This window comes from Medicago sativa, chromosome 4, assembly GCF_051527215.1.
Source record: "Medicago sativa cultivar Bolivia chromosome 4, Bolivia_mono, whole genome shotgun sequence".
NCBI lineage: Eukaryota > Viridiplantae > Streptophyta > Magnoliopsida > Fabales > Fabaceae > Medicago > Medicago sativa.
The window spans coordinates 65,113,588-65,129,568 of record NC_140752.1 but is presented as its reverse complement, the minus strand read 5'-3'; the positions used below and the strand labels follow the sequence as shown (position 1 = coordinate 65,129,568).

Below are 15,981 nucleotides of genomic sequence, written 5' to 3'. Positions count from 1 at the left end.
ACAAAGTTAGGTTGTTTGATTAAAAATGATAGGGATGTCGCTTGTGTGTCTGGAGATTTTTATTGTAATTCGATCCGTTGAAGAGAGAAGGAATAAGGTGTCAGGTGTCCATTATGAGGATTTTACTCTCTTTAATTTTTTATTAAGTATAATAATTTAATTAACATTCCTTTGTATTGAAGAAGAATGACTTGGTATCATAAGGATTGTTTATCTATGAGTCAGCTAGATCGTTTTATGTTATCAGAAGATTTGAGTTCCCTTTGGCCAAATTGGATTAAAACGGCTATAGCTAGAAGTTTATTAGACATTGTCCAGTGATGTTAGTGATTTATGAAGAGAATTCGGGACCTCGATCGCAACATATGCTAAAATGTTGGGAAGATATACCAGGGTACCAAGAGTTTGTTCAGGAGTAGTGGCTTTCTTTTCAGGTTGAGGGGTGGGTAGTTTATATCTTTAAAGAAAAGCTTAAACTCATAAAGGGTAGCCTAAAAACAAGGCATCAGAATCATACTCAGAATTTAGAAGGAAAATTAAAAGCGGTTAAAGATTATATGTCTTTGTTGATGTTAAAGAGGAGAATCAAGATTTGGAGAAGGATGAGTGGGATGAGATTCATTGTTATCTAAATTAAATTCTAGCATTTAGTCGAAAAAATCTAGATTAAATTGGTTAATGGATGGAGATGCAAACTCAAAATTCTTTCTTGGTATTATGTCTTCTAGGAGGAGGTTAAATGATATTACATCAATCAACGTCAATGGTGTTCAGGTGGAGGGAGTTGATGGTGTGCAGGGAGGTGGTTTTCATCATTTTCAATCAGGTTATTATAATCGTCAAGGGGTAGAAGATCTATTTTTAAATCGATTTACGGAGGAAGGGTTGGATTTGAATAAATTGTTCTCACTAGAAAAGATCAGACGAGCGGTATGGGGCTATGACAGTTTCAAGAGTCCAGAACCGGATGGAATTAATCTAGAATTTATTAAAGATTTTTGGTATATTTTTAAAGATGGAATGATGTGTTTTTTTCTTTGCTGAGTTTCAACGTAACGGGAAATTAAGAAAAAAAATATAGTGGTTTAGGGGTTAGGAGTCTGAAAGAGTTTAATTTAACTTTTCTTTGTAATTGGTATATGAGAATAGGGAGATTTATGATAAGGGGTATTATGTGCTCCATATGATGGGGGGGGGGGGATGTGCTTTGCTGAAAGAGAAAGATATGTTTGGTTGCAAAATTTGAACAAGATTAAAGAGGGTGTTGGTTTGGTTGGCTTTATGAGCTAGCTGAAAACAAAATGGTGACTCTAGTTGTGTAACATCCCGCTCGTCAGCTAATGGAATTTTCATCAGTCAAATGTATCAGAGGATAAATGTTCATAGAAAGCGAGAATGATGAAGAATGTTAAGTACGACAGGAGATATTATTATGAAATATAAGCAAGGTTGTAAGTATCAGTGTCAGGTTAAACACGTTTAAGATGAATGGCATTCTGGTACTTTCATGCAAAGGGGTATATAAGTGATATTTGGGCCAAAAACCTTCATTTTCACTTCTCTTTCTCTCTCTAGGTTTTTGAGAAGAGAATTTCTCTCCTCCTTCTCTCTAAGGCCGCCCCCATCCTTCCTTCTTTAAGGCATCAAAGCTTTCCAAAACATGAAATTGGTGATCAAGCAAGGATCTTAGAAGCTTCATGAGCAAGAAACAACAAAGAGAAAGGATTGAACTTGGAATTTTGGGCTAGGGTTTGGTCTTGGGAAAGCTAGGAGCTTGAAGGATTACAAGATTATGCTAGGTGAGTTCTTAGATAGAACCCTCCCTTGGGATTATGTGCTTATTTTGCAAGAAAAACATGAATTATGTTAAGTTTAGGAAAAATATGATTTTGTACCCTTGCCTTTGATCTTGCTTTTTTCATATTAAAATTGCCATGAAAGATGTTTTATAATGATATGTAAGTTGCTGGATGTTCATAGTGCATAGCAGGATTGATTTGGACGAGTTTTGGGTCAAAATTGCAAATTTTACACCACAGACCCGAAGAAAGTCGCTATTAGCGAAATATTTCGCTAATAGCGAATTTCTTCAGATAGCTACCCAGAAAAGTCGCTATTAGCGCAATTCTCTGGAAGGGCCAGCATGCTTCTGCCATGTTGGTCCATTCTAGGGTCGGTGGTGCATTCCGAAGCTTTTCTTTCAACGTTTTACAACTTTATAACCCCAAAACAACATCTAAGCAATGCACATAACATCAAATGATTCTTGAAATGAAAATCATGGCAATCTTAGCACGTATGGCAAGGATGGCACAAGAGTGTTTAAGCCGAGTTAATCGAGTAGATGATGAACTAAGAAAGGGAATGAATGTAAAGCCTCGACATAGCTTGTCGAGAACTAGAAAGTTAAGCATGGACCTTATGTAGGTTAAGACGCAAAGTATATTCTCTTTGCACATGATTAAGACTAAATATGCACGTATGATAAGCCGTGAATTGATAGCAACATCTTCACATATGATTAAGTATGAACATGAATGAATAAGAAGGTAGTTTACCGCTAATCAGATCGACCCCAGATCCGAGTTAAACAAGTAAGCATGTATAGGTTAGAAACCTTTCATGAATTATTAAGACTATGACTTAATGAATGATGTAGGTGTCGTGAGAAATGGGATAAGCTCCGAAAGGGGGGCTCGCACGTCACTGAGGGCATAAGCAAGATGTAGGTGTTGTGTCTCTTGCGATCCACGTAAGTGGGATCCTAAGAGGTTCTCATGCCAAGGGAACAGGATAAGCTCCGCAAGGGGGGCCCGCACCTCACTGAGGGAGTCCGATGAGCCCTAGCTAGGTTTTCATTGGTATGTATGGGATTGCACTCGGGGTTACTCCACCAGGGGCTATCCGTAAAAATGAATCAAGATGATTGATTGTTTGTTCAACGCTAACGTAATGAATGAATGAATGATCATGACTATGTATGATATGATGATGTATGATATGATTATGATGATGTTATAATGTTAGCCAAGAGCAAGATATAAATAGAGCAAGATATGAATGTTATGCCGATGAAGATCTTAGGTTTCCCCTAATCGTCCGGTTTAGGACCGTGTCATGAATATGTTATGTTAATTCTTAATGCACATATCGTTTCTTGAGATAGCGGTTCTAGGATCCCTTTACCGCCATGACACGTATGATGATAGAAAAAGACCTATGACAAGTAAGATAAACCTATGACGGGTCTAGTATGCACTACCGTCTAGGAAAGCAAGTCCCCACACACGTGTAATCAACCGCCAGGTTGTATTGTAGACACGTGGTGACCGTAGGTTTTCCCCGTGGTTGCCTATAGCCTAGGATTAGGTAGAACTCACTGAGACATTATGTCTCATCCCAATCCTTATTTGTTTCAGATAAGCAGGATGATATGTAAGCTTGAAGCCGGATGGATATTTCAACAAGTGCGCGTTCGAATATTTGCAGGATGTTATGGGTATCAAGGATGTAATTTTATATGTATAGATGAGATGTATTGTATTTTGATTGTACAAACGCAAATTATTGTATAAATATTCATTCGTATGTATTATATGTTGTAAATTTTAATGTATCTAGTACTAAAGATAACGCGTATGCTAAACTTCCTAGGTACGTTTAGTATGTGTGTTACAAGTTGAGATGAATTCTTTAGGTTTGGGTGTGAATGGTGAAGCGTGGAAGTGGCACAAGAGGATGTTTGCTTAGGAGGAAGAGTTGGTGGGGGAGTGTGTTGAGCATTTAACTTTCATTTTTTTCCAGGATGACGTGGTGGACTGGTGGAATTGGAAATTATAGTACTCCCATTGTTACACGATGAGTAACGTGTATAACAACTTGACGACATTGGATGATAATGACTATCAGGAAAATAATCATGTTTTATTGTTAAAAGCGGTTCCGTTAAAGATTAATTACCGCTTGGTGTTTACTTCTAAATTGAGTTCTGACTAAGGTTAACATGGTAAGGCAGCGGGTTCTTTCACTAAATTAACAAAATTCTACGAGAGGTTATGTTATGTTGGAAGTCACGAACCACTTATTTGTTAGAAGTCACTTTTATGGCAGAATTTGGTGTCTAGTTTCAAGGTGGTTCGGATTCTCAACAACAACTCAGGGTACGTTATTGGATTATTTAACTCAATTTGGTGGGTTAGATAGTCATTCTAAAAGCATTCGAGTGGCTCTTAATATTATTTAGCTTTATATGGTTTGGGTTATCTGGAAGGAGAGAAATAGACACATTTTTCAGCGTAAGGAGGACCACTTGCAATCTTTGATTGAAAAAGTTAAGCTTCGGTCTTTTTGGTGGTTAAAATTGAAATTTGTTACTTTGATTCTGATCATCAGTTTTGGAGGCTTAGTCTTATTCGTTGCTTATCTCATGTAACTTAGTTTGTTTCTTTGTTGCTTTAGTTTATCATTGTATGTAATTTTGTAGCTCTTTTTAAGTCTTTTCTTGTACAACTTATGATGGAATGACTTATTTTTGTTAGTAATATATTTCATTTCGGCCTTTTAAAAAAATGAATTATAGTTAAATGCAACATTTTTATGAAATATTTATTCAATAAACTAAAGGGACAAACATGATACACAAATGCACTTTAGTTATATCTAATAATTATACTAATTTAAATGATGAATTTCTTTCGTCCAAAAATTATTAAAAAAATATTTAATTGATGTAAACATTTCATGAGATTTTTTTAATATATAAAGTGTTTAGACATTTATACATTTGTTATACACAAAGGTGGAAAAAATGGCTGAAATTATTAAGTTTGTTTATATTATGATACTTTTTGTTTCCTTACTGCTTATTGCAGAAACTAGTGGAAGTAAGCTCATTCTCAATTTTTAATCCCATTCACAATCTTTCAATCATTTTTAATAATCTTTCTTAATTCTTATTTTATACTACAGAAGAATGTGTTATTGATGCCGATTGTGAAAAGTTATATCCGGGTAATAAAAAGCCTATGTTTTGCAACAACACTGGTTATTGTATGAGTTTATACAAAGGTAAAATTTATTTATCTAGTAAATCTAATAATTTTATTTTCTTTGCTTGTTATAATGTTGTTACTCTTATAATTTGTCTAAAACTTACATATATTTCTCCGATCCTAAAATTTCTTTAATATTATTAGAAACATGTTAAATATATTTTTTAATGGGTGGAAGTAAGTAAACACGAAAAATCAACCACATATTCATTACTAAATTATAATATTATCAATCATATTATCAGTCATATAATGAACACATATATCTCTTTAAGTGAAATATGAAGATTTATAAACCAGGCTTTAGATACCATTAGTTATTTCATCACTAGTAGGACTTAGGTCATCCTCCAGATATTAGATGAAAATAAATTTACTCTATTCATCTCAAATGTGTATTGCACCTGAGAATGCCACACGGACAAATTGACAGACTTGATAACAACAACACATAGTCAAATACTTCAAAACAAGAAATATTAGGAAATAATATTGATTTTACATGTACACACTAGTTACCCAAACAAGCCGACAATTCCTCTGGACAAGTCTATATAATTTGTAATTTAAAATAAATATAAAAACAAAGTTATATCAAATTACAATAAAACTAAAAAAAAAACTTCATAACAAAGACTCAAATATGAAATATTGTCTCTTTATATACCATAGTTTCCAAGAAATGTAGGTACACATATATAATTCCTTATATATGAAATATATATATATAAGTAGGCGTCCAAAACAACAGCAAAATAAATTATTTAAAACTCAAGGGTATAAATAAATAACAAAAAAAGAGGTAATTATGGTTGAAGAAAATAACCAAAAAACTCGATCAATAGGTTAGAAAATCCCTAGAATATATGTCGTGTTATAACTTTTTTTGAGTGACGAACGAAATTTTAAAATGACTTAGAAAATAATAGAACACATACTTCATATTTTAATGGGGATTAAAATATAAGTTGTTAGTTTAAGATTTAAATTCGTGTTTTTAACTCATTAGAAGGTTGATCTTCCAGATGTATGTTTTGTGTATATTTTTGTGATATACATTATTAAGACAGACCACCTGCCTCAAGAAAGGCGTGGATGATATTAACACTTTTTATATAATAACTATATGATGATATTTTTTGGATTTTATGTTGTGAAACATGCATCATATATAGGTTTTTTAACATTCGAATGAATATATTAAATGAATTGGATGGTGTGTGGGGTTTGATAACCTACTCTATGAGGTGATTACTCTTTGGTGTGGAAAGACCAATAACTCTTGACGATTTGTTGATGTTAGGGCATACTTTAAGATGTGAATTTCATTCTAGGCACAAGAAAATATCATACTAATATGAGTGTGATGTTATAAAGTTCTCCTAGATGGATGATAATAATCTTTAGTTGTCATTTTTCTCAATCTATTTTTGTGGGTATGAATTATTAGTGTATCATAAATATGGGGTGGAGGTGCACGAGCATTGCATTTGCTATATATATATATATATATATATATATATATATATATATATATATATATATATATATGGCTAAAGTGCAACTTTGGCCCCCTATCTTTCAAAAAGTTGCGATTTTGGCCCCCTAAGTATGAAAACTACAATTTTGGTCCCCCATGTTTAGGGAAATATGCTCTTTTAACCCCCTAACTTAAGGGAAATATGTCTATTGACCCCTTATCTTTCCAAAATGTTGCGATTATGGCCCCTTATTTTTCAAAATGGCCCCTTTTTTGGGACACGTGTCGCCTTCTCAGCAGTTTTCAAAGTTAGAGGGCCAAAATTGTAGTTTTCAAAGTTAGGGGGCCAAAATCGCAACTTTTTAAAAGATAAGGGGCCAAATTTGCACTTTAGCCTATATATATATATATATATATATATATATATTGTAGATGGATTTGAGTTATAAATGTAGATTTATGTTTATTTCCAAGCATTTCAATTGTTTCCATACTTTAAGTCTCATATAACATCTAACACCTTGTTTTCTTTTTGTTTTTCTCTTTTATATGTTGTATGCAGAGCCATCTCGCTACATGTAACACTGAGATATTTGTTCATGAGAGTAAAGTGGAGAGTTATTCTCTAACCCATGTTATATTTTTCTTTGAATGTTTGTTTGATTGTTGTTTATCTTTAAAACGGATTGTAGGTTGTGATACTATGAGATCACGGCCGATGTTAATAATCTAGTATTTACTTATTTTATGATAAGAAAAATGTAAGCATTTAAGAAGCCAAAATATGTTATTTATGAAATTGAGTTTTTATTTATGGTGATGTTGTGTGATGTAGTATCAAAAGTAAATATATTTGTATCGTCTCCACCAGGAGTAATGTGATATTAAATTCGTTCAACAATTAATATAATTTTAAATGATAAAATTGTAAGGTGTTTGATTTCATAAGCTATAAAACTATAACAATGTAAATGATACGAAAGTTAACAGAGAAGTGAGTATGCTGGGATTAAACTTCATCAACCTATTTCACATGTATTCTTATGATTAGTTATACATATTCTAGTTACTAATCGATATTATCATGTATCACTAGACAAACATTATCTATATCTAAATAATGTTGTGGGTTCAATCGTATTGATTAATCGACGAATTTTTAGCCTATTAACCAATATGACAGCATTAAGATTCAATACTTTTAGTGAATGTTAAACCCATATCTATCTCTAGAGGATAGTGTTTAACAAATGATTGTCCTAAATCTAGATTCAAAAGCTGCTCTTCTGGACATGATGAAGAAGCAACATCAACCTTAAAACCTTAGTTGCACACCCCTCATTTTTGCTTATCATGTTTTATCTTTGCTTCTGAATATTTGTGCTTATGATATATTGTTGTATTTGATACAATTTTCTTTAACTCTGATGCTTTATTTGTTTCATATATATTTTACAGTCTCTGATGCTTTTCATCACATTTTTATCAAATCTTTTCTTACTCATTACTCTATTTTTGTTGATGACAAAAGGGGAGTACGACATATAAGTATTTAGGCTCTGAGTCCACCAAGTAAACTTAAAATTTGACTTAGGAATCTACTTCTTACCTCTTAGCCTCTGGATTTAATGTGAATTCATTCTGAGTGATGCGTTATTTAATTATTTTGGACTTAAAATGAATTTAATTAACTTGAATAGAACTCAGGGGGAGCTTAAAAAACTCACCTTAAGAAATATTAGACTTAGGGGCAGCTTACAAACCTCAGACCCTAAAGTCAACTTGTTAATTAGATTAACAACAATTGACTATTAATACTTGTGTTTGTAATCATCAAGATGGGGGAGATTATTGGAACAAAATGAGATTAAACAATGCCTCTTAAGTTTTGATGATAACAAGGTATTAAAAGTTCAATTGGATATGCTAATATTTGTTCAAGTGTAAAAGACCATAGACTAAAATTTATATGTCTTAAAACATTGTATTGGTTCTGGAAGAACAAATTTGAGCAAATGAATTTTCAAGGGAAGCTTTGTTGCAAGTTAGAATCTAAAGAAGTTAGAGTCTGAAGTCTATCCAGAAGCTTACTGTCAGAGTCTGAAGATTCAATAAAAGCTGAAGTGAAGAACCTGAAGTTAGTTTTTATGGACATTTTGAAGACAAATATGCAGAATGAATTAGATAACTGTGTTTTATCTTGGTTTTCGGGTGTCAAACATTGATTACGTTTGAACCTTTTAAACCGGTGATATCTTATTTTTTCCTGGGAAGGGAAAAAGTAAGCAAAACCCTTGAGAATCGAGGTCCGGGAGTTGTTTTCGCTACGGGAAGGTGTTAGGCACCCATAACGACTATAGTATCCTATAGGAACCGTCTTTAATTTCTACGCGCGCGCTTTATTTTTAAATGCTATTTTGAAATATGATATTAGGCCTAAAGGTATTCTAAAGTGAAGAATTGGAGGGAGAAGAATGTTTTTGAATTTTTATTTTAGTTGAATTGAAGGAATTTTGTTCCTTGCCTACGTACCCGTTTAAGGGATCAAATCCACCGTAGTTCTCTTCCAAAAATGTTTTTGTTTTTGTTGGTTGATTTTAAGTTTGAAAATTGGATTTTGAAGAATAGAAAGAAGCCTCAAGGGCATGAGATTAGGAAATTGTGAGGTTGAATTAGTAATTTTGAAAAGGAAGTCAAAGTTTGATTATTTTTCATTGAAATTTGATTAAGAAAATAAAAGGAAAATTCAATGGGGTTTTGGACCCCAAGGTTTATTTTGAAAATGGTTTGAATGAAGTTTGTTCATGTTTTTTGGGAAAATTGATTTTTCTAAGTATAAAGCCTAAACATTCATCTAAACATACAATCCTAAACATACATCTAAACATGCATATTCTAGCTATATACCTAAAGTGGTGTGTGTGCGTGTGTCGGTGCTTGCGTCGGTGTACATTATTAGAGTCCATTGTCCTTATTACATCATACCCTAGATACATTCTATGGCCTCTTTGCCAAGAAATTGAAATTGCCTAAAGGTAAAATACAAAAACCTCTAAGTATTTACATTCTAAACTTGGCATGAATTCTATAGTGTAGAAAAATAAAGGGATGAAGATGTGAGATGGAAAATGAAATGCTCATGAGGTATGAAACACAATAGAGGAAATTGTTAGTAACATAAGGCATAGAAAAAAAGGATATAAGTAAGTAAAGCTATTATAACCAAAAGGAGGAAATGGATGGATATGAAATAAGCAAAAGTAGTGTAAAATAGACCTAGAATTCCTCATCAAGGCAAGGCTTAACTATGACCTATAATTCCCATGGTTCAACACATTTTCAAGATATGATATCCAAGTCTTAAAAGAAATGAGAATCTAAGAGTCATAGTAAGCCTCACATTTTAATGTGAACTTAGACCTATTTTACACTACTTATCCACCACCATTACTTGCAAAGCAAGCAAGTATACCACATATGCACATGACTAAAAGAGAATCATTCAAGTTATGGTAAATTCTTCGCAAGAACACACATCATGAATCACAAGTGCACTTCAAGGATTAGAAACAAAATTAAGCCAAATTTTAACATAAAATTCAAGAAATAATACTACAATTGTCTATATATTTTTTTATCAAATTTTTCAGTGTAAAATCAACACAAGAACATCACAAAAATACTAAAAAAAACTCTATAAATTTTCCTAGGGTTTTCTAAAACATTTAATCATGCTAGGGGATGCAAATATCAAAGACAGTGTTAGAAATAGCAAAGAAAAATTGGAAAGCCACAGGATCTGCAAGAAAGGGCCCAAATCCAAAGTCTGAGTTGGATCTGGACGATCCAAATGCTTTGCAGCCGTCAGATTGATCCAGTCCTACACAAACCCTAGATCCAAGGGCCAAGGGCGCAGGAGAAAAGGGTAACGCAGTGCACGCGCGCGCGTAGGATTCCATAGCAACTATATAAAGGAAAAACAAAGGGGAACCCTCACAAAACACACACGCACCTCTCTCTCTACAATTCTAGAGAGAGAGAGTCTGCAATACCTTCTTCTTCTCCGACCTGCTTCCGGTCGTCTTCTCCGGTGGAAAGGGAGCTCCGGCGGCCGTTTCCGTCGCCGGAGAATCAAAACTCTTCCGATCTAAAACTTTTTTACATCTATGACTCCCTTTTTCCATGGAGAAGACGAATCCGTCTTCAGTTTTTCGAAAACGAGGCTTTTAACAACCTAGATCTAAACAAGAGATTCAAACTTTTTTTTGAGCGAAACAATAACGAAAGAGAACAAAAGGAGTATGAACGATTTACCTGTTGAACTCGCCGTTGTGTGTTCGGTCCTCGTTTCTTGCTCCGTTTGCTATGCTTCACGTCTTCTTTCTTCCTTCCTTGTTTGAATTCGTTGAGCTTGCAAACGTTTTCCAGTACCGTTCCTTTTGTTGTCTTGATTCTGATTTTAGGCTTCGATTTGAATCTGTTACTAACAATGACGAATTCAAATCGAATTCTGTGATGTTGAGCTTTGTGGATGGTGATGAATTCGTGATGAACGGTGTTGTTCTTGATTCTTGTTGGATTGATGGATTTGTTCGGTTTGGTGATGAATCCGAACTGATGATGATGGATTTGTGATGAACGGTGTTAGAATTGGAATTGGAATTTCTGGAATTTTTTGCAGGTGAAGATGAATGTTCATGCGATATTCATCTTGTTCTTGAGCTTTTTGGTTCTTTGATCTGAAAATGCAGAGAGAGAAAAAGTAGAATCTGTTTGTGATGATGTGTCTTGTAATGAATGGACCTCTGTTGAGTTGGCCTTTGAGTCAGCTTTTATAGCTGATGACTGTAATGCTTGGACCAATAACAAACTGCCATGTGGCGTAACTAACTTTTGGACAAATAAAAGACTGACACGTGGCACTGGGCTATGACTTGGACAAAAAATGGACTAAAATGCAAATTTTTAGGAGTTTAGGACTAAAAAAATAAAAATAAAATGAATTAAAATTGGTAATTGGAAAATAACGTAAAGTGAAACGATTAAAATTGACAAAACGGACTAAAATGAACCAATGGCCTAAATGAGGTACTTTAAAGTAACCTCTCTCTGCCGAAATTTCGTGTGAAATGACCAAAATGCCCCTGGGGCTAAAACGACCGAAAATGACTCAGATGCAAATTAAAAAAAATGGATTTTTAACAGAAATTGAATCAAAGACTCATACAAGCAAAATTAAAAGACTCAGAGACAATTTTTAGGATTTAAACAGGGCTTTAACACATGAAAAGACTAAAATGCCCCTAGGGGCAAAATTGACTCGAAATGACTTTAAATGCAATTTTTGAAATGGATTCTGACATAGAATTGAAATGAAGACTTATTCAAACTATTTGAAAGGACTCAAACAAATTTTTAAAAGACTGAAAGTAATTTTGACATAGGAAATGACTAAAATACCCTTGCATGTGAATTTTGCAAATAACATTGAAATAAAATGCAGAGAAAGATGCAATTGATCAGAGACATATCAAATGACTTGAAATACAAGAAAAGAAGAATTGAATTAGTATTTTTAGGTCCAAAATTAGGGTATAACAAACTGCAACAACGGATATTATGAAGAATTAGAAGGCATTGGATGTTTATCCTAAGAGAAAGGAGAGTAAAGGATAAATAGTAAAATTGTAAAACCACTACATCCACTATACTCCAACATTTAAATACTTGTCATAGTACAAGCTACAGTTGTGTCTCTACTGGATTGGAACGGTTAAATACCTACCAAGGAATGATTTTCAAATTATTCTCTCCTAGGACATTAACCATATCAAGCAACAAATCAATGTTGATTGATCAAGCTTCTCCAACGACTCTTTGATGTGCTGGAACCTCTACAACGTCTCTTTCGTACCTCAATATAAAGGAATGAAGACTTGAAGATTAGAAGAGACTCTACAACATTTTTAACCTGTACCAAAACTCTGCTGAAATCATTAGAATTTCTTATAAAATTTCATACCTTAGAAATTCTTAAGTAATAGTGTCTGAACTGTTTTATATTATGAACACCACTGATTGTATATCAAGTGTTCAACTAAACTTATTCTTTGTAATCTGTTTGTTAGGAAGTCTCCTGCTTTTGTTCTTGAGCATTTAAATTCTCTTGCTTGTGTGCTTGACCAATTGTAATCTTGTGTGATTGTAGTGAAAAGTCTCCTTGGAAGTGCAAGAGGGAATGGACTACCTCCAGATTATGTAAGGAACCAGGATAATTGCTTCTCTCTCTCTCTCTCTCTCTATATATATATATATATATATTATCCGCTACATTTGACTCTGAACATTGTTCCTGACTCTGAACTCTGGACTTAGTTAAAAAGAAGAAAAAACTAACACAATTCACCCCCCAGTGTTTTTCTCACCTTCAGAGATGAATTATTTACGTTGGGGTGTGAATGGTGAAGCGTGGAAGTGGCGCAAGAGGATGTTTTCTTGGGAAGATGAGTTGGCTGTGGAGTGTTAAGCGTTAAACCTCCGTTGTTTCGCAGGTAAATGTGGCAGACCAGTGGGTTTGGAAATTATAGTCCTCCCATTGTTACACAATGAGTAGCGCGTATAACAACTTGAATGTAACACCCATACCAGACGTATCTAGAAAGTCTGGCACGTGCGTTAATATTAGTACTGGATACATTAAAATATACAACATAAATTTTTTACGAATGAATAATATTTACATCAAGTCATGTTCGTATAAATCATAATACAATACAACTCATCCCTACATAAAAATACATCCTTGATGTCCATATCGTCCTGCAGCTTTACGAACGAACCCTTGAAGTAATATCCATCCGGCTCCGAACATGCATAAACATCCTGCTTATCTGAAACAAATAAGGATTGGGATGAGACATAATATCTCAGTGAGTTCCCCTAAATCCTAGGCTATAGGTGATGACATGCTGTCATTACGTAATTTTTAGGACTTATTGTGACATTTTGATAGAGTTCTCATGCAATTTATACTGTTCTGGAGTGCAAAAAGCTGAAATATTGAAGTCTGTTTGAAGCAAATCGCGCCACGCCAATTTCAAGCCGTGCTGCGATTTTTGAAGCGAAATTACAACCTCCCTGTTTGAGGGAAATCGCGGCACGCCTATATACATGGCGCGACGCGATTTTAATGGGTCAGGCCCATGACTTCTATAAATACTGCACTAATCCTGAAGAACAAGGGTTACGATTTTGGAGAGCAAAGTGCGATTTTGAGACATCGGAGACGGCTAGAAGGGCAATTTCATCAACCTTTTACCAATTCATGTATGTTTTAATTATTTCATTGATTATGCTATTTGTAAACTCGATTATGAGTAGCTAAATCTCTTAGAGATTAGATCCGAGATGAATCTTTGTAACCCTAATTGACACATGTTGCTGTGAAACTCTATTTTGTTTATGAATTCAATTCTAGTTTATTCAATTCAATTGTTCTTAATGCTTTTTATATCTTGATCACATATAACTTGATTTGGTGAGAACGAATGACCACTGACCATGGCTTTCGACTTAGACCTAATTGAATTGTTCTAATAAACAGGGTTAGTCTAGGAATAGATAATCGTTTGTTAGTGATAATAGGTTAACGTTCGGTAAAACCTTCAAGAATTATTAGACCACCTAAGGAATTAGGGGCTGTAGTTTAAGAAGAGGGTCTTAACTCAAGGGATTGATTAGGGCTATTTTGTTAATCATCGTAAATTAAAAGAGGATTCATAACAAATAGGTGCAGTAGACCAATTAGGGGAACTTAGAGGATTCGAAGGATCTGATCTCATCTTTCTCTCATATTTTCTTAATCAAATCTTTATTTTCTGCTAATTGATTTAATTAAAATCAAACCAAATCTTCCGCCTAGTGGAAAACTAAAAATAAACTTTACACATCCTATTTCTATAACGCAATTGAATTATTGAAGTTAAAAGCAGTCCTCGTGGGATCGATAGTTTTACTACTTCGATAGTATTTGGTGCACTTGCCAAACGTCTATCAAGTTTTTGGCGCCGTTGCCGGGGACTGTTGATTTATTTCAACCAGGCAATTACGTTATAATTTAGGGTTTCTGCAATTTAATTTTCTGTCTTTAATTTTTATTTTTCTGTTTCAGTATTCATTTGATTACTCTTTATCGTGCAGCGCTACTAAGGTATTTTTCTGTTTATGCGAGGTAAACAGAGCTCTGACGACTTAGAGTACGATCCGGAAATTGAAAGAACTGCTAGAGCACTTCAGAATGCTGTCCAGTCGCAAAGGCTAGCTCAGTCCGTTCCACCGGGTGTTCGAGAACAAATACCGGAGCCACTCTCAACTGAATCTGAAACATCTGCTTCTCCTAAATCTGCTATCATGGGAGAACATGTACCACCGAGACCTAAGCTAGGAGACTACGGGTTAGCAACTCATCGCGGTCAACTGACCCATACTTTTCAACCAGCTAACCCAGTTGCTGTCGACATCAAGAAAACTGTCCTCAACGGTTTAAGGGACAAGCAATTCGATGGGACTGAAGCTATGAGTCCTCATGAACACTTGAGCCGCTTTGCTGAAACTTGTGAATTTTGTGTGCAGCCAGCCACCGTGACTGAAGCACAAAAGAAACAAAGGCTATTTCCTTTCACCTTGACGGGAAGAGCAAAAGATTGGTTGCTAACAATACCAAATGAGACTGTCCAAACATGGGAAGAGTTAGAGCTGAAGTTCTTGGAGAAATATTTCCCTATGTCTAAATATTGGGAAAAGAAGATGGAGATCTCTAACTTCAAGCAAGGAGAAGGTGAATCATTATATGATGCTTGGGAGCGATTCAACTTGCTTCTTAAGAGATGCCCTAATCATGAGTTCACCGAGAAACAATACCTCCAAATCTTCACTGAGGGGTAACACCAAACACTAGAATGTTCTTAGATGCTTCTGCGGGAGGCAGTCTCAAGAGCAAAACTGATCATGAAGTCCAGGCTTTGATAGAAAACATGGCTGGAAATGAGTATCGTTCTGAAGCTAAGAAGAAGGAAAGAGGAGTGTTTGGGGTGAGTGAACAAACTGCTATCCTTGCTAACCAAGCAGCCATGAACAAACAAATCGAAGCTCTAACTAAGGAGTTTCAAGGCTTCACTTTGGCTCATAAGCAACAACAAGTGGCTGCAATCAAATGTGATCTATGTGGTGAAGAACATCCCAATGGTGAATGTGTACCAGAAGGTTCTAGTGAAGAAGCTAACTACATGGGAGGATATCAAAGGAAAAATCAGTACTACACTCCAGGAATCAACAAGCATCCCAATCTAAGCTACTTGAATAACAACGCTTTGAATTCTCAGATGCTTACTCCTCCTCAACAACAACAAAGAAAGCCATCAGCTCTTGAGGAAACTATGATGAATTTTATGA

At 34.6% G+C, this 15,981-nt stretch overlaps 1 long non-coding RNA gene and 1 other non-coding gene across 2 annotated transcripts; one reads left to right on the top strand and one right to left on the bottom strand.

Annotated features, from left to right (window-relative positions):
* The first annotated feature begins 1,588 nt into the window (after positions 1-1,588).
* LOC146930778 (uncharacterized) lies at positions 1,589-7,345 on the top strand. The gene is made up of 4 exons (XR_015006471.1): positions 1,589-1,799; positions 3,420-4,883; positions 4,972-5,067; positions 7,094-7,345. It is a non-coding gene; the product is annotated as an uncharacterized LOC146930778 (long non-coding RNA).
* A 7,983-nt stretch (positions 7,346-15,328) lies between these two features.
* Positions 15,329-15,434, bottom strand: LOC146930777 (small nucleolar RNA R71). Its single transcript, XR_015009236.1, has one exon. It is a non-coding gene; the product is annotated as a small nucleolar RNA R71 (small nucleolar RNA).
* Positions 15,435-15,981: the final 547 nt, after the last annotated feature.